Source organism: Dipodomys spectabilis, unplaced genomic scaffold, assembly GCF_019054845.1.
Source record: "Dipodomys spectabilis isolate Male_0828 unplaced genomic scaffold, ASM1905484v1 ptg000104l, whole genome shotgun sequence".
NCBI lineage: Eukaryota > Metazoa > Chordata > Mammalia > Rodentia > Heteromyidae > Dipodomys > Dipodomys spectabilis.
The window spans coordinates 466474-486503 of NW_024870781.1; positions in this window are offsets into that span (position 1 = coordinate 466474).

Consider the following 20030-nt stretch of genomic DNA (forward strand, 5'->3'; position numbering starts at 1 on the left):
GGATGATTGGGAAGATGGTGGAACTGTGGAAGGTGGGTCCTGGTTGGAGGAAGTGGGTCACTGGAGTGTCTTTCAGGGCTGTATCTCGGCCCTGTTCCCCACCCCCCTGTTCTTCAACTCTGTGCTCTTACACACTGTCTGGCAAGAAATCTCCCTTACACACTCCCACTGCCAATTTGCCATGGCTTAAAACCTCTGAAACTATGAGCCAAAGCAAATCCTTCTCCCATCGTTTATGACAGCTATGTGTCACAATGACAGAAATATGTTCTGATTTTAGGAATCAAAAGCTTGTTAGTTCTTCTATTGATAGCTGCATTAGTCAGATTTCTGTTGCTGTGTCAAAATGTCTGAGATAAATTGAAAAGGTGAAAAGTTTTATTTGGGCTTATGATTTCAACTGTTTTGGTTCATAGTTGCTTGTCTTGTTGATTAGAGCCCGCAGCAGTGCAGGACACCGTGGAGGGGGCATATGGCAGAACAAAGTTGCTCACTTCCTGGATCCTAGAAAGCAACAAGAAAAAGCGAAAGGACCTAGGCCCCCTGCTCCTCTTCAAGGATATGCCCCAATAACCTAACTTCCTTCCACCAGGCTCCACCTCTTAAAAGTCCCAACGTCTCTCAATAGCACCAGATGCACTTTTGGCAAACATTCCCAAATCTAAACTATAGCAATGTCTAAGTGACCTTGGGCATATAATTTCACCACTCTGGGCTCAGGTACTTCCTCTTCTGTAAAGTCAAAGAAGTGATATTGATATCAAAGGAAGTGTTTGAGGCATTGTAAATAATAAAGGAGCCAGAAGTCTCTTTACCCTGAAACAGATTGAGGTGGATTGTTTACCAATTAACAATTCTTCCATCCCACTCCATTGCATTGCTCAGGATGTTCCAAATGGTTGGTTGCCATTGGCCCAATGACTCTTGATTCTCTTTCCCTGCTCTCATCCCTCTTTAGCTGCATGATCGGCAAAGTTGGACCATTTCTGTCACACACTGCTCATCATGATACATCCACAGAATTCCAACTAAAACCATAGCTCTTCTCCAGGAGCTTTCCAAGAGTGAGAACTGTTGCATATCTCTTTTGTTTGGCAAGAAGCATAACACAAGGCCAGAGACAGAACACAACCCATTATAATACAGGACAGCGCAGCAGATTCAGTACTGATGTTCCAACTGATTGAGGCCCAGTTCACAAGGAAGTGATTTTTATTTGGCCACAGTTCACTGAGAACGTCCTTTCCCAAAACATCACATCAAATTAAGCTGACGATGATAAAAGCATAGTTTGCACAGATAATAGAAGCTAAGTCTGGGCTATCGCAAGTGTCTCTAGCTGTTCCTCAGGATGGCAGGCACTGCCTGATGGCTAGAAGGCTGTCAGCTGATGTTAATAGCAAATACGCACACAGAACTTCTCTAAAACTTAAGAAAAAACACTGTTCACTAAAGAAATCCCATACTTTTTTGTGGTTGGAGGGGGTTGTGGTAGTGGTCATGGGGCTTGATCCTGGGGCCTAGAAGCTGTCCCTGAGCTATTTTTGCTCAAGGCTAGTGCTCTACCACATTAAGCCACAGCTCCACTTCCAGTTTTCTGATGGATAATTGGAGATAAAAGTCTCACAGAGTTTCCTGCATGGGCTGGCTTTGAACTATGGTCCTCAGATCTCAGCCTCCTGAGTAGCTAGGATGACAGGCGTGAGCCACCAGTGCCCAGCTCCTTGTCACTTTTCTCCCTGTCTGCTGTACCCTCCTCAATGCCTGGATTGTGGTCCATTTGCTTTCTCCCCAACAGCCTGGGCAGTTCCACCCTCCAGGCCTCCCACTGCCACCAGTGCCCAGCCCCATTCTTTTTCTTTAATAAAATGAATCAAAAGCTCAATGTGGTGGCTCACACCTGTAATCCTAGCTACTCAGGAGGCTGAGATCTGAAGATCACAGTTCAAAGCCAGCCTGGGAAAGAAAGTCTGTGAGACTCGTATCTCCAATAAACCACTTAGAAAACTGCAAGTGGCACTGTGGTTCAAGTGGTAGAGCGCTAGCCTTGAGCTGAAGAGCTGAGGGACAGAGCCCAGGCCCAGAGTTCAAGCCCCACGACCGATTAAAAAAAAAAAAAAGAATCAACAGAGATGAGAATGAAGAGCGTGATATTTTTATATCTATACTGCTTTTAGGTTTTATTGTTTCTTTGTGCTGGTCCTGAGGCTTGAACTCAGGGCTTGGGTGCTATCCCTAAGCGGTTTTGCCATCAGTGCCTGAGTAAATTCTGATTTATATCTACATAAGTCTGAAGAATCCTTTGAGGCCAAATGCTGGTGGCTCATGCCTATAATCCTAGCTACTCAGGAGGCTGAGATCTGAGAATTGTGGTTTGAAACTAGCCCAAGCAGGAAAGTCCAGGAGACTCTTATCTCCAACTAACCACCAAAAAGTTGGAAGTAGAGCTGTGGCTCAAGTGGTAGAGCACTAGCCTTGAACATAAAAGCTTAAAGACAGTGAATACCCCAGCCCAGAGTTTAAGCCTCAGGAATGGCCAAAAAAAAAAAAAAATCTATGCGCAAGTTCAGTGAAATGTAGTATGTACTGATTTGCGATTTCTGTCTCCCATAAGAATGTGGATTCAAGGACTTGGTCTATTTTCTTCAACAGTATATGTCCTACCCCAGAACAGTGCTGACCTGCTAACCTATCAATCAACACTTACTGAATACTTGATTAAGTTAGTTAATTCATAAATTCCATTAAATTGCTGATCAACTTTTTGTTTTCATTTTTTTCTATTTGTTAAAAAACATCAGTAGTTATGAGCTGGTGAAGGGGATGTAGAGTATATTAGTAGCCTCATAAGGCCCTGGGTTCAATTCTCGTGCATACGCATGCACGTGTGTGTGCTCATGCGCGCACACACACACACACACACGCACACACACATACACACACAAACACACACACACACACACACACACACACATGAAAACAGTATTACAAAACAATATCCTTTTTCATAAAATATCTTTATACTCAGAGAGAAATAAAGATAAATAAACCATAGCTCCACTTCTGATTTTTTACTGGTTAGTTAGTGATAAGGGTCTCATGGACTTTCCTGCTTTGGCTGGCTTCAAACCTCTATACTCAGATCTCAGCCTCCTGAGATTTTTAGGTGTGAGCCACCAGCAACCAGCAGAAGTCATGTTTGTGTTCACAAGATCTACTGTTCACAGATTTATCCATAAGCAGCAACACATGGATCACAGGCTCACTATCTATCCATTCCACCTCTCTGTCCCCCAGCGGCATCTTCACATTCTGTCCCCAGCAGCAGCTGCACCCCAACTCACCCTATCCTCCAGTAATAGCACCAACATGGTGTTTGTGTATACCCTCTTTAGACAAAAGTAACATCTGGCCAAGGACAGCTACATAAGGCCCTCCCTCACTTCTAGTCTCAATGGTAAATACAGGGCTACCTAAGGCAGCACATGACTTATGCATGTCAAATCGATGGCAGAAAAAAGGGGAATCGGAAGCCTGGAAAATACGCCATTCATTAATCAGCCCCTTTGTAAATAGTTCTGAGTTCTTGGTACCTAAGAAGATAGAAATGAAAATTTATAGCATAGGAAAAAGAAACTGATGGATGATTAGCTTGAGTCTCTTATTTGCTAAATGTAGATAATAGATTCATTATCTCACCCCTCCCCTCCTTAACAGTTATGGGTTTGATTGCCCTCTTGCCTACAGGTAATTCTCCATCAAAATTAAATCTGTCAGCTAGTGCTCAATTTTATAAACTATGCAGGCAGGGGAGAGATGAGAGGCTGGTACTGGGTAGGAGGGAGGTTCTGTTTCCCAGGGCTATAACACCAAAAGGAAGTCTTTCTGATCCAAAGGTCCTGGATATGTCTACATTCATGGTCCCATAGTGACATCAGCTGGTCAGATTCCAAACAACAGCCAGAAATTTGAAGCCAGTCCAGACAAATCCTTAGAAACTCCTACCTCAAATGAACCAGCACAACATCAGAAATGAAGGTATGCCTCAACTGGTAGAGTTTCTGCTGTGAGCAGAAAAGGCTGAGCAAAAGCACAAGGCTCTGAGTTCAAGCCCCAAGGACAACACGCAGACACATAAAAAATACTACGAGCAAGAGGTAAAAAGAAATATTTAACCATGGGGAGAATGTGAGCAGAAGCCAAATGAGGCTGTTTAGAATATGCAAGTACAGGGCTTGGCAGATGCTGAGCTTCATATGGGGAAGTTGTAGGAGATGTTGACTGAATGGAGTGGGGACAGGTGGTCAGGTTTCTAGGGAGCAAAGGAAAACCCGGGGGAACCTGGGTTTAACTCAGAAATCTCAAATGAGTGAGATCATACAAGTGTCTCTGATCTCTGATAACTTACTAGAAGTAGAATTAGCAATGTAATGCTATCGATAGGTGTATGGCCTCATGGGGAGTTCTATACAAGACGACAGCCATCCTCTCCGGGGCAGCAAGAAAATCGTGAGTCCAGCGGCCAGGACTGAAGGGATCACATCATTAAGACCCTCAGGCTGAGCTAAAGATTCTTACTATACAGTGACTCTGGACAAGGCAGACAAGTCCTGGCTGCAAAGTTGCCAACATAATATTCTTATACCAGATTCCAAGTTTTATTCACAGTATCTACTTCTCCTCTGACTTTCTAACTTTTTGACTATCGGAATATCCCAACTCTTCAACTTTTACATATCTATTCTATTGTAATAGTATATCTTATAAATAGAGGAGCTGGGTGCTGGTGGCTCATACCTGTAATCCTAGCTACTCAGGAGGCTGAGATCTGAGGATCACTGTTTGAAGCCAGGATAGGAAAGTTTGTGAGACTTTTATCTCCAATTAACTGCCAGAAAACCAGACATGGAGTGATGGCTCAAGGTGGTAGGATGCTGGCCTTATGCAGAAGAACTCAGGGACAGTGCTCCGAGTTCAAGCACCGTGACCATGACTGACCAAAAAAGGGAAAAAAAGTAGATGAATCATTACATGCAACCATGTAAACACTTTGAAGTAAAAATGTAGCTGGTACTTGTGGCTCATCTGTAATCCTAAACTACTTATGAGGGTGAGATCTAAGGATACAGTTCAAAGTCAGCCTAGGCAGGAAAGTCCATGAGAGTATTATCTTGAATCAACTACAAAAAAGACAGAAGTGGTATTGTGGTTCAAGTAATAGAGTACTGGCCTTGAGCACAAAAGTTCAGGAACAATATCCAGACCCTCAGTTCAAGCCTAAGGACTGGCACCAAAAAAAAAAGTAAATATCTCTTTTTAGTAGCCTATCAAAATGCCAACAGTTCAATACTTACCGTAATTTCTTATACATTAATGCAATGTTGGTTCCAAGCTTTATAAAGTCAGAAATTGTACATCATTTCCTAGAATACCCTGATGCCTAGCAGTCACCAAGCACAGAGGATGCGCCCCACTATTTTTTGGATGGACAGATGGATCTGTGGAAGAATACACTTAAAATGAGAAACTGCCTGGGTTGGTGCTAATGGGGGTGGACTCATCCCATTGTTGTTATTGACAGGATCGAGGTCACAAAGACACTATCCAACTGGAGCAAAGAGAAGAGGAAAAGCCATCACAAATTGATGCAATACCATAAAGGGAGAATTACTGAAGGTCAGTTACCGTTGCAGATGGGCCTGGTGTCAATCCAGACAGCCACACCTCTGGATGAGATGGCAGGGTCATCACAGCATCTGAAGTCGCACAGTGTGGCTATGCATGCTACCCAGATCCACCCTCGGGGCCCACAGTGGGGCAGCCTGAGCTGATTCACCTCACTCATCACTGCCAACATTGTCTATCACTTCATTAGGTGCCAGGCTCTGCTCTAAGTGCTCTACTCTACAGCTGGCCTCCATATCCAAGGGTTCTGCATCCGCAGATTCAACAATAGCAGATTGAAATACTAAGAAAAAATTGTATCGGTATTAAACATGTTCATACTTGCTGTCATTATTCTCCAGTATAACAATATTGTTATAGTCTGCAGTATAACAATTGCATAATGATTTCCCTAGCATTTACATGGTAGTATTATAAGCCATATAGAAATGATTATAAATATACAGGGAATTGTGCATAGGTTATATGTAAATACTAGATTGTTTTAGACAAGGGACTTGGGTTTCAGGTACAAGAGCATCTGTACAGTATCCTGGAACCAATCTTCCCTCCCCCTATACTACTGAATTCACCTGACTAAGGTAGAAAGTGGATAATACAATTTTAGAAATTACACACACACACCCCTGCCACATTGTACAGCTGAACAACCTGAAATGCAGAACTGTGGAGTAACTTGCTCCTGTCTACTCTCCTAACAAGTAAGAAGCCAGATGCTGGAGTTGGAGGCTCAGTTGGTAGAGCTCTAGCCAATGAGCGAAAGGGTCAGGCACTGAAGTTTGAGTCTTGGTCTTGGCCCTAAAAAGAAAAAAGAAAAGAAAAGAAGCAACTAAAAGAAGAAGCCAAAAAGTACTTACTAAAAAGTGAGTTGATTTTAAAAAAAAAGTGCTTCATGTATATAATGGAATGCTACCCAATAATTTTAAAAAAAGGAACAAACTAATGATTTGCACAATCGCATGGGAATCTCAATCTCTGGGAGCATAAAAACCAAAAAAGAGTATATTCAGTGTGATTCTATTTACATCAAATTACAGACAGTTTAAACTAACTTATAGTGACAGAAAGCAGATCAGTGGTAGCCTGCGGAGAGAAGAGGTGGGGGATGGGGAAGAGGGCAGATAAGGAGGCTTCAGGACTGATAGATATGTTCATTATCTTGATATGATGATGGTTTCATGGAAATATTCATGTGTCAACACTCATCAAATTGCACCTTCTAAACATGGTGAATTTATGGTATGTCATTGTACTTCAATATAGCTTAAGATACTTTAAAGAGGATACTTTTTTTTTCCTTTTTCTTTCTTTCTTTTTTTTTTTTGGTCAGTCATGGGGCCTGAACTCTGGGCCTGGGTGCTGTGCCTCAGCTCTTCAGCTCAAAGCTAGCACTTTACCATTTGAGCCACAGCTCCACTTCTAGCTTTTCCTGCTTATGTGGTACTGAGGAATTGAACCCAAGACCTTATGCATGCAAAGCAAGCACTCTACCACTGAGCCACCTTCCCAGCCCTAAAGAGGATACTTTTCATATGAGTATGTTCATACAAAGTTTCAGCTCAGATTAAAAAGGAAGAATGAAATAATGCTTTTGAACTCTTAAATTTGTACAAATAAGAAACTAGCTACAAACAGGGGCCACCTTTTAAGGAAAGGGAAACATGTTTCAGAGAACGGAGCCAAGAAGCACAGCGAATCATTCCCAAGCAATAAGACTGGCAACCCACACTAGATTTCACAAGTGTTGTGTGTCTAGAACTGCCATTGGCCCTTATCACTTTTAATTTTAAAATTAAAAAAAAACTACTGCCAAGCACTGCTGGCTTGTGCCTGTAATCCTATCTAGTAAGGAGGCTGAGATCTGAAAATCATGGTTCAAAGCCACCCCAAGCAGGAAAGACCATGAGACTCCAATTACCAAAAATAAAAAAAAAAACTCAAAGCCAGAAATAGAGTAGAGCTGTGGCTCAAGTGGTAGAGTGCTAGCCTTGAGCACAAAAGTTCAAAGACAATGTCCAGGTCCTGAGATCAAGACCCAGGACCAACACACACACACACACACACACAAACTCTACTGTTACAATTAACATACAAAGACAAGACAACAATATTTAAATTGTACATTTTCAGCCACTATGAAATAATCACATCATCAAGATAATGAACATCATCATACCACACAGCATGGTCTCCAATGAGTCTTCATTACTAAGATACCACATTGTCCCCTTCCCAGGACAGACATCATCTGTATCTTTCTGAGATATCCAGAGAAACCTCATCAGGCCTTCCACACTGGTCCAGGCAATCATCATCCCTCTAACCAGATCAAGTCTCCTTCCTATCCATGTGCAAAAGCTTTTTCAGCCTTCTTGCCTACCAGAGAAGTGCTTCCAGGTGCGATGCTGCAGTGACAAGCCCAGGTGAAGTAGTAGTCTCCTCAGCATGTCTGCCCCCTGCCCAGCCATGCAGGTGTTAAGTAGATGGTCCCTAACTAACCATGGTTCTGTTTAAGATTCATCAACTTATACGAAAGTCATTTAGTAAGAAACCACACTTGCAAGTTTGAATTTGGATCTCTTCCTGTTCAATCTTCTCTCATGATGCTGAGGAACAGTAGCCCATAGCAATTCCCTGTCTCCCACACTGCTCCTAGTCAGGACTCTGCAGTCATAAAACAAAACTACTGACCTATGCTCATTAAAGCTAGGATACTCAGCAGGTTTATTCAATGTAATGTGTGTTTGTGTGTGTGTGTGTGTGTGTGTGTGTGTGTGTGTGTGTGTGTGTGTGTGTGTGTGTGTGTGTGTATCCTGGGGCTTGAACTCAGAACTGGGCACTATCCTGGGCTTTTGTGCTCAAGGCTAGCACTTCAGCCACAATTCCACTTCTTTTTTTTTTTTTGGTAGTTAATTGGAGATAAGAGTCTGACACATTTTCCTACCCAAGCTGGCTTCAAACTACTATCCTCTAATCTCAGCCTCCTGTGTAGCTAGGATATAGCCTTGAGCCACCAGCTCCCCACTCAATGCATTTTTGAGATATAATATTTTTATCTTCTGGTATTTTTCATTTATGATAGATTTAGTGGGACATGGCCCTCTTGTAAATTGAGGAATACATCTATATCTTCAAATCAGCTCAGGTTTTATTTCCAAGAAAATATAGTTAAGACCTCAGCTCCTTGGTGAGGGAGCTTTAAAACCACTTATTGGCTGAAGTTCACCTTAATTCTGTCCTTCACCCATGCACCACAAAGGACATGTCCTTTCTTCAGAGAAGCCCAATTTAAAAATAACCTTTTCTTCCCATAGTTTCATCCAAGCAGATCCAAACTTCAGTGCTGGGAAAGGTAGCAAGAAGCAAGGGGAGGGACTAGGTTTCAATTACTTTCTGTTATTGTCTAGACAGGAGTTTCCCTGACAATAGAGACTTAGGTTGCAACTGAAGGCTAGGATGAAAAAACGTTAGTAACGCTTTCTTCAGTCTAGACATGGTGGTACAGGCCTGTAGTCCCAGCTACTCTGGAGGTAGAAATAGGAAGATTACAGTCCAAGCCAGCTCAGAGATAAGTATATGTGATCCTATCTGAAGAATTATGTTAAAAAGCAAAGAACTGGGTATGAGGCTTAAGTGGCAGTATATTTGCCTAGCAAGTGCAAGGCCCTAAATTCAACCCACAGTAGTGGGATGGAGGAAGGAGAGAAAGAAAGGAAGGAGGGAGGGAGGAAAGAAGGAAAGAAAGAAGGAAGGAAGGAAGGAGGGACGGAGGGAGGGAGGGAGGGAAGGAAGGAAGGAAAGAAGGGAGGGAGGCAGGAAGGGAGGGAAGGAGGGAGGGAGGGAGGAAAGGAGGGAGGAAGGGAGGGAGGGAGAGAGAAGAAAAAGGAAAGAAAAGGAAAAGGAAATGAGAAAAAACAAACTTTTCCTTTATAAAAAAAAATTAAGTTAAGGGGGCTGGGAAGGTGGCTCAGTGGTAGAGCGCTTGCCTTGCATGCCTGAGGCCCTGGGTTCGATTCCTCAGCACCACAGAAGCAAAAAGAAAAAAGCCAGAAGTGGCGCTGTAGCTCAAGTGGTAGAGCGCTAGCCTTGAGCTGAAGAGCTGAGGGACAGCGCCCAGGCCCAGAGTTCAGGCCCCACGACCAGACCCAAAAAAAAAAAAAAAAATTAAGTTGAGATTGCTAAGATTGCTTTAGACACAGAAGTTCTAACATTTCTTTTAAAGGGGTCCTTCACTTTTTCAGAAACACCATGTCTGTAGTAGCCTCTCCAAGCTTCTACCACTGAGAAAGTGGAGTCCAGACAATTCGTGACTGTCTAGGGATCTTCCAGTCACAGCTCACAGTTCTCAAGGACTTGTTCCCAAAGAAATCTTACCTAAACCTGATTTAAATGATAGGATGTTGTGCATGGAGTTGGAGCTTTTTTCTTTGGAGCTTCTTTTCTTTCATTCAATTGTTTCTTTGCTTTTTTTTTTTTCATTCCTAAAATGAGACTTTGGGGAAAGTATATTTTGTACATGAGAGGAGTATGCATTGTTAGGGTCTGAAGGTTTACCATAGCAGATCACATTTTCCAAAAATGGCTGCAATGATTAAGTTTAGTCCCACATGCCCTTCCAGAACCTTGTCACTATCTCTGCAAGAGGTGGAGTCTATTTCACCTCTCCTAGAATCTGGGTGGCCTTGATAAATAGGCTATGATAGAAATGTCACTGCGAGAGTTTCCAGTCTGAGTAATTTTAGAAGTACATTTTTCAAAATGTCATTTATCTGTATGAAAGCTGCAACTGTCTTTTCATGCATAAAGCTTTAACATTACTCCAGTAAACCTCACCAGAAAAGAGAAGAAATGAAAACACACAACCATGACCATTGCTTGAAATGTAACAGACACAAAAAAAGAAAGAGCAAGTTCAAGTCAACATTGAGTATCTAATCTTTACCCAACACTGTGACAAGCAGGATACACACAGATAAACAACAAAGATACTCTCTACTTATGTTGTTCACTAGCAGAGGAGGCAGGATAAATTAAATGACTGATATGGCTTAGTATAAAAAGTTCTAGAGGGCTGGAGACATAGAGTAGTACAATACCTGCCTTGCAAGCACAAGGCCATGAGTTCAAACCCCAATACTGAAAAAAATAATCTAGAAAATACAAATCCATGCGATGTGAAGGAGAAAGGAAATAATTACATAAAGTTGATAATTTAATTGTTAAAAATGATTAAGAATTTACCCAGGTACTGGTAGCTCATTCCTGTAATCCTAGCTAGTCAGGAGGCTGAGATCTGAGAGTTGCACTTCAAAGCCAGCCTGAGCAGGAAAGCCTATGAGACTCTTATCTCCAATTAACCACCAAAAAGCTGAAGCTACGGCTCTAGCGATAGAGCACTAGCCTTGACCAAAAGAAAGGAAAGAGCTCAAGGACAATGCCCAGCCCTTGAGTCCAAGCCCAAAACTGGAATAAGAAAGGAAAAAGAGAGAGAGTGAAAGAGAAAGAAAGATGAGAAAGAAAGAAAGAAAGAAAGAAAGAAAGAAAGAAAGAAAGAAAGAAAGAAAGAAAGAAAGAAAGAAAGAAAGAAAGAAAGAAAGAAGGAAGGAAGGAAGAGAGGGAGGGGGGAAGGAAGGAAGGAAGGAAGGAAGGAAGGAAGGAAGGAAGGAAGGAAGGAAGGAAGGAAGGAAGGAAGGAAGGAAGGAAGGAAGGAAAGAAAGAGAAAACTTTGAGAATAGAATGTACTTTCTTATCATGAACCTTTTTAAAATGTTCCTGCAGGACTGGGAAAGAAAAATTTGAGTGCATGGAGAGAGTGTGAAACTAGATCAACATTCTTCATAGTAAATACAGAGTAGCACTGAGGTTGGTGATCAGAAGATTGGTCTAGCTGGGGGCCAGTGGCTCATGCCTGAAATCCTAGATACTCAGGAGGCTGAGATATGAGGATCACGGTTCAACACCAGCCTGGGCTGGAAAGTCCATGCGACTCTTATCTCCAATTAACCACCAGAAAACTGTGGTGCTGTGGCTCAAAGGGTAGAGCATTTGCCTTGGGACAGTGCCCAGGCCCAGAGTTCAAGCCCCATGACCAAAACAAGAAGGAGAAGATTGGTCTTTGTGGGTTTAAAGCAGGAATCACAAATTCAAGTGCCAGATAAAAAAGAGAAATAGGAGAAATAGGCTACTGCAAGACTAAAGTCAGTACCTAACTCACTTCCTTAGTCCTAAAGGATGCTAACTAGAGGATAAGGTCTCTGTTGAACTGGAGGAAGAATAATCTCCCTTCAAAGGGAGCTGGAACTATTCAGCTCCTGCATTAGCTCCTAAGCAAGTACTCAACCTTGCCAGATTTTTTCTATTCTTCAAGGAAAGACAGATATCTGTGTTTTTATATTGAATCTCCTGATCCTGGAAGATTTCAACTAATTCAAAATTTTTAACTATCTAGGCCAATATTGTGCTGGATAAACAAAACACATCTGCAAGTGAGCATGGTTCACTGGCTACAAAGCCAGGACCTTCCTTTCCAATTACTCGGATTGAACTGAGATTTATTTGGAGTTTATTCTTAGGGAATGGGTTTTTCCTTTAACACTCACTGAAAATAGAGACTAAAGGGGGGTAGCGCCACACTGGACAGGGTTGGACTAGGAAGGTTCAAGATTTCCTCAAGCTGTCCTATGGCATTTAGTAATGCCAGGCCAAAGTTGACTGTCATCCTAGAACCTTCTTCCAGACTGAAGATTCAGACTTGGAAAAATAGGCAGATTGAAAGAGAGGAACCAATCCCAGTGAGTGAAAGATGGAATTCTCTGTCAGATCAATGGGTAGTAAGGACATCGTGGGTGTTAAAGAACAGAAATGCCTTCGTGGAACTGTGTCATCAATCTGTAGATAGAAGAATGAGACGGGGATCTAGGAAGGGTCTCTCTCCTGAAGGAAAGGTACAGCTTATAGAATGGAATCAGTTATTGAACTAAGAAGACAGTCAACTTTGAAACATCACTTTAGGCTTCTTCCTTTGTTGTCACTTCATGGAGTTGCCTTGACTCACTAATAATGACTACCAGAAGAAAACAAAGGAAGAGAATGAAAAAGGTATATGGAGCCAGCTCCATCTCCCCCTGATCACAGAGTCATATATACCAGGAACTTACATACAAGACTTCCAGATAGAAACCAGAAGCAAGTAGCTGTCCATAGCAAAGCTTAGAGTATAGATGAAGATGACCAGTGATCAAGAGCTCAGGAGGGAAACCAACCAAAATATCTTCCATGCTTGACATGGTGGTATACACCTGCAGTCTCAGCACACAGGAGGCTGATGCAGAAGGATTGAGAGTTCAAAGTCAGCCTGGGATACATAGCAAAAAAAAAAAAAAAGTTAACTAATAATGTTTACTCTTCTATAGCACAGTAGGGTGACTATAGTTCACAGTAACCTGTGTTTGATGAAGAACCAGAAGAGAGAAGACTGAAGTTTGAAAACACTAAATGAAAGGAAATGCTAATTATTCTGACTTTGTCATTATATATTGTTTGTAAGTGTTGAGTAATAGTACACCCCAGAAATAACAACAATTATTAAGTATAGGTTAAAATGGAAAAATAATGACCATTCAAGATGGAGAAGTTGACCCTTATGTTTTCTATAGTATTGGACTTGAGATATTAGACATCACCCAGTCCAGTAGTTTCTAAATCTATTTTTAGCAGTAGCATCTCCCTTAAAATAAATATTATCATTGTTGACCCTAGGTGACCTGCAATAGGGGTTCATTATTTTATTTCCTCAATTTGTGTGTATGTTTGAAATTTTCCATGGTAAATATTTTTAATAAATACTACATTGAGCTGTGATTTTTTTTAAAAAAAAGAACAGATTGTAGATGTGTAGTTTTAAAACTGCCAAACTATTCTTCCAATATTTTGCATGCTTACTAAGAATCATTTCCCAGGAATTCTTGGCAGATGATGTACAATTGCTTAGATGCTTACAATGCAAAGGCACACGCTAATATTGAGGCAGTCATACTTGGATGGGTTTGCTTTGTGAGAAAATAATACTTATATTGATCCAAAATATGCCCCTTTATAACTTTGAGTGAGAATGAGATAATTCCTACTGCATGAAAATATTTTCATCCTTTTATATTTTACCTTATGCCTTTCCAAATAACTGGCAAAGTCTGGTTTTCTGTATCACACTAACATATGCTACAAAGTCTGCTAGAGAGATGCTAAGGGCTATGTTTCCCATCCTCTGGGTTAAAAAGATGTGAGCAAAATGTTTAAGTAAAATTAAGATACCTACAGGCAAAACCTGACATAGCATTGCACGCTGTGCTACATAATAGATGGAGATTTGTTTTAATATCATGATGCTCTCCATCTTCACCTACCTGTCAACTCCACATCAGCTGTTATTAATTCAACACCAGAGAGCTTGAAAAGAGCTGCAAGCCAGAGAGAGCTCACAAATCAGAAGCAGAGATGGCGAAACCTCCGTGGAGATTCTGCTTCACAAACTTTATGGGAATTTGAAAAATGCCCCTCAATTTGGAGGATGTTTGATAGGAGGCCAAATAGAGTATAGAAATACAGATTTCAATTGCCTAATTTCAATGCAGAAACCAGTTAAAGATATAGGCAGGCAAGTTGCCTATAGCATTCCAAGTTGTGCTGTGGGAACACAGGCCTGTCTTCCTGACTTCTTTTTAGCATCCCCTCTTTAATTACAATGGATTCAATCCCAGCACCAGCTGCTTCTAAGACACAGACATCACTTGCATCTTAGGATGGGTGAAGGGGAAACTTGTGTCTGGTTTTCAGACCGGTTTTACAGCAGCAATTTCTCACTAAGGATCACTTGAGGCCCTGTGATGGCTTGATTATAAATAGTATCCATCAAACATCCACATATTACAGACTTAGCCCTGCTGGTGGAGCAGGAGGTGGTGGAACCTTTAAGACGTGGAGCCTAAAGGAAGGTTCTTAGGTCATTGGGGGAAGTGCCCTTGAACAGAAGTATGGGAGCCTGGTCCATTCTTTCTCTTTCTCTGCTTTCTGGCTACTAATGGATTTAAGCTGTCTGCTCCACCCCATGCTCCCCACTATTATCAGAGTCCCAAAGCGATGAGTCTGCCTGATTCTGAACTGGAATCTCCAGAATCAAAATAAGACTTTTCTCTTTATTAGTTAATTGTCTCTGTTATGTTTCATTAGAGTAACACAAAGCTGACTAATGCAGGCCCTACACTGAAGATTTATGTAAAACATGTTTGTGTCCTGTTAGCCAAAGCCCAATGTCAGATGAGTGGTTCCTATCACAATACATGTCCAAATGTCCTAATCTCAAAAGTTCCTTAAAGCAAAAGGCCACTTTAGTGTCACTCTGTGCCACTTAATGCCAAATATATGAAAACAGATGCTCTCTGCTATATGTCTTTGTAAAATTCCATCTTGTCGGTATATGCAGATATATACTATATTCTGTACATATATGTTATATATATGTTATATATGCATTTTTGTATATACATAAAATCATGACATAAAACATATACACATACACACATACACACACAGGAATATACATATCTGCTGATAGAATTTGAAAGTTAACACTAACTACAATGTGACTGAATAAATGCTCACTAAGCCATTTCTCCTGGTGTCAGAATCCTTGCAGAAATAAGGAACAGGGTCTGACTCTTCAAGAAACTTTAATAAAAAGACAACGTAGAGTTCAGAAAGAAATGGTCTGGATGGGATTAATAGAATCAACTGGGAATGTAGAAGGCCTCAAGTACTACCAGGAGTATTATCATTCCTGGCTGGTCAACTGCTCACGTATAACATAGCCTGTTTTGTGATCTACCCATGGATAACAGATAGCATCCAACCTATGTTTGGGAGAGATTGTAAGACTTATGGCATTTCTTTATTGTCTTGGTCCACTTTCTGTTGTTACCACTGAATGCCACAGGCCAGGTGATTTATAAAGAATAAAGGTTTTGCTGGGCATTGGGGGCTTACACCTGTAATCCTAGCTACTCAGGAGGCTGAGATCTGAGGATCACAGTTCAAAGCAAGCCCAGGCAGGAAAGTCCCTAAAACTTTATCTCCAATTAACCACCAGAAAACTGGAAGAGGCACTGTGGTGCAAAATGTTAGAGCATTAGCCTTGAGCAAAAGAACTCAAGGACAGTGCCCAGAGTCTGAGTTCAAGCCCCATGACTAACCACCAAAAAAAAAGAATGAGGGTTTAGTCAGCTCATTTTGGGAGGTAAGGGGGAAGGAGTCAAAGAGCAGGAAGGGAGCGTCTGGTGAGGGCCTTCTTGCTGGTGGTGATTCCCTGTAGAGTTCATGATGAGAAGGCTCCTGAGAGATGGCCCAATTGGCTTTTGTAAGAGATCCATTCTTGTAATAACAAACCTATTCCCTTAAAATAATAGCATGCACGGGGCTGGGAAGGTGGCTCAGTGGTAGAGCGCTTGCCTTGCATGCTCAAGGCCCTGGGTTCGATTCCTCAGCACCACATAAGCAGAAAGAAAAAAAAAGCCAGAAGTGGCGCTGTGGCTCAAGTGGTAGAGCGCTAGCCTTGAGCTGAAGAGCTGAGGGACAGCGCCCAGGCCCAGAGTTCAGGCCCCACGACCGGACCAAAAAAAATTTTTTTTAAATTATAATAATAATAATAGCATGCACAGCACCTGTATCTTCAATCCTAGGTACCACACTCAGTTACCATTTAAACCCAAATTTTAAACCACAACATTTTGGAATAGAAAAATCAATTCCCTTAAAACTGAAATGCTTTCAGATGACGGCACTGCTAAGAGCAATCTGATACAGTAACCGTTTCTGGCATATGCAGCTCATTTTAACAGATGCTAGAATGACATCCAGAAAGCTGTCAGATCTACTCCAAAAAGAAAAGCCATCCAATTCATGTTCCACTTGCCAAATTAATTTCATCTGACATTTAATTTGTATCCTAAGGTAGTGTGGATTTAAAACATAACTGTGATCACAGCAGATTAGAGAAATGTTCTATGTGACAAACTCAATTCCTTAAATTATTTTATTGGGAGTAAAAACTGCCTCGATAAAGATATCTACAAACCAAACATACAGATTACCTAAAAATGACGTTTATCAATTCTTTTCAGTAAAATGTAAGTATTCTCTCTCTGAAGACTAATGTTGAGTGAAACAAAATGTGTATCATCATATCATAACAGAAGAGAAAAATAGTAACAGGAAATTAGAACTCTGTAAGTCTAGGAATCAGAAAGCTGTGCGGAAATTCTAGGTATTCCATCTATCATAAAGGGTCTCACCTCAACTCAAACTGTACATTAGAATCAGTAAGGAATTTTAATTTTTTTTAATTTAGTGCCAGTACTGGGGCTTGAACTCAGAGCCTGAGCTCTCTTCCTTAGCATTTTCACTTAGAGCTAGTGCTCTGCCACTTGAGCCAAAGCTCTTCTTCCACTTCTTGCTGGTTAATTGGAGAACAGAGTCTCACAGACTCTCCTGACTGAGTTGGCTTTGAAGCATGATCCTCAGATCTCAGTCTCCTGACTAGCTACTATTCAAGGTGTGAACCACCAGCGACCAGTGAGGATTTTTTTCTTACTGCCACTGTCTAGCTCTACTCTATGAAAAATTAAGTGGGAGCTCCAGGATGGAATGCTATCTGTAGTTCTTGAAACTCCAGGCAATTTATGCACACATGTATTAGCTATAGATATTAGACAAAAAATTAAAATGGTTGTTTCAAATCTATATTATCTAAGGATACAAATAAAATATCAAATAAAATGAATATGGCAAGTTGAACATGAACTAGATGGCTTTTTCATTTTGGAGCAGACCCAACAGCTGACTGTATCTGTCAACATGTGCTGCACCTGGAAGACAGAGAGTAAATAAATGTTTACGTAGTCTTGGTGCTGTAGTTTGGATATTGAAAAGCAACCCCCTTAGTCCTCAAGGGTCACTCCTAGGAGAAGGTGGAACCTTTGAGAAGTGTGACCTAGTGGGAGGAAGGGAGGTCAGAGAGCGGGGAGGCCTGGGAGGGAATTATGGAATCCTGCTCTTTTCCTCTTGTTGCTACTTCTGCATCCTGTCTTGTGATGTGGGAGGTTTGCTGTGCTACACACTCCTTCATGATACACTGTTTTACTGGAGACCTATTTACTTGCTCATAGACCGGATCTTCCAAATACATGAGATAAAAACAAAAATTTTCAAGTTAATTGTCTCAAGTATTTCATTAGAGTGATGGAAAACTAACACTACACATGGCTATCAACTTTTTTTTTTACTGGTCCTAGAGCTTGAACTCTGGGCCTTGGCTCTGTTCCTGAGCTTATTTTGCTCAGGGCTAGCACTCTACCACTTGAGCCATAGCACCATGACCTTTTCTGAGTAGTTTATTAGAGACAGGAGTCTCACAGACTTTCCTGCCCAGGCTGGCTTCAATCCATGATCCTCAAATTCCAGCCTCCTGAGCAGCTAGGATTACAGGCATGAACCAGAGGCGCCTAGTTTGGCTATCAACATTTCTTAAGAGAAAAAAAAAGAATTTAAATGTGTTAGAATCTGGCCCCAAAATACATAAAGCTGGAATTGATAAGGATCTCTTAACATTGCTATTTGTTATATCTTTTATTACTCTTAATTTATAGGGTTTACCTCTTGCTTTTTACTTTTTTCCTTGCAGTTTATTAATTGAACCAACTAGATAATTTGTCTTATAGGATAGAGATGTTGATTGTGTCTCTAAGGGATCACTCAGCATGTTTATTTAACATGTTCTTTTTTTTTTTTGTGGTCCTGGGGGCTTGAACTCAGGGCCTAGGCACTATCCCTGAGTCTCTTTTTGATCAAGGCTAATGCTCTACCACTTGAGCCACAGTGCCACTTCTGGCTTTTTCTGAGTAAATAGTTTATTGGAGATAAGAGTCTCACAGACTTTTCTGCCCAGGCTGGCTTTGAACCATAATCTTCAGATCTTAGCTAGGATTACAGGTGTGAGCCAGTGGCACCTACCTCATGTTCTTTTTTTATGCTGTTATTCATTGCAAAATTATTGTTAGATCATTTCAGGCTTGATCAAATTCATATTCAATTGGCAAGAGTACTTCATGGAAGATGACAGGCACTTTGCTCAGAAGCACATAGGTTTGTCTCTAGTTACAATTGAACAGCTATTGATAATCATTACCTATGTCCATTTTTTTGATACTGGAGGATGTAAAAACAATGATATCCTGCTTCTTTGTTTTCATTTACTAACTATAATACTTCTATAAAGAGAAACTTTCCCTTAGTAGTATTTTCCCTGAGATTGTCTGTAATAACATAATCAAGACAAAGAATCAACTTCCTTATCTTTTTCCATTTTTAAAAATAATAAACAATATCTCCAATATGTTCCAAAAGTACTCAATAAGGATTGTTATAAACTCATAGATTTAAATATATGTGAAATATTTCAATATGTTGTGATTATTCTTTTCTTCCCAGTACTGGGGTTGAACTCAGAGCATAGGCACTGTCTCTGTGCTCAAGGCTGCCTCTGTACAACTTGAGCCATATCTTCTCTTCCAACTTTTTGCTAATTAAGTGAAGATAGAGTCCAGGATTTGTCAGCCAGGGGTGGCTTCAAACCTTCAACCTCAGTCTTTAGAGTAGCTAGGCTTATAGGCAGGAGCCACCAGTAAGTACCTGGCAGCAAAATAGTGTTTTAAACCTCATCTATCTTAAACTTCTCTTTTCTGCAATGCCACAGCCCTAAGTTACAACTATGCCTAATGCTCCCTTTGCTTCATCCCTTGGTACAAAGGCAACTGTGTTTGAATAGCAATGCCAGTGCTAATACTCTAAAATGCTAGCCAAATAACAACAAAACTCCAAAATATTTTTTCAAAAATTTTTGTCCTCAGAATATATCTCGACTAAATTAATTAACTCATTAAGAAAATTGAGGTAAGGGACAAGATTAGGAGGGATCAGGGAAAATAATGAAAGGGGTGAAACTGATCAAGATACATTGTATTCATAAACTGTTGAGTGACAAGTCCTTTGTACAACTATTTAAAGATAATAAATATTTTTTAAATATTTAAAAGAATGCATAAATAAGTAATTATTAAATAATGACACTTCAAAGCGGCCATATCATGTGGGCTTAATATATAGTGTGTGTTTTGCTTTGCTTTCAATTTTTTAATTTGTGTGTGTGTGTACGTGCACACGCGCGGGCATGCACACACGTGCAAACACACACACACTAAAACTGGGAATCTGAACTTATTTTTTTCAATCACTCACTT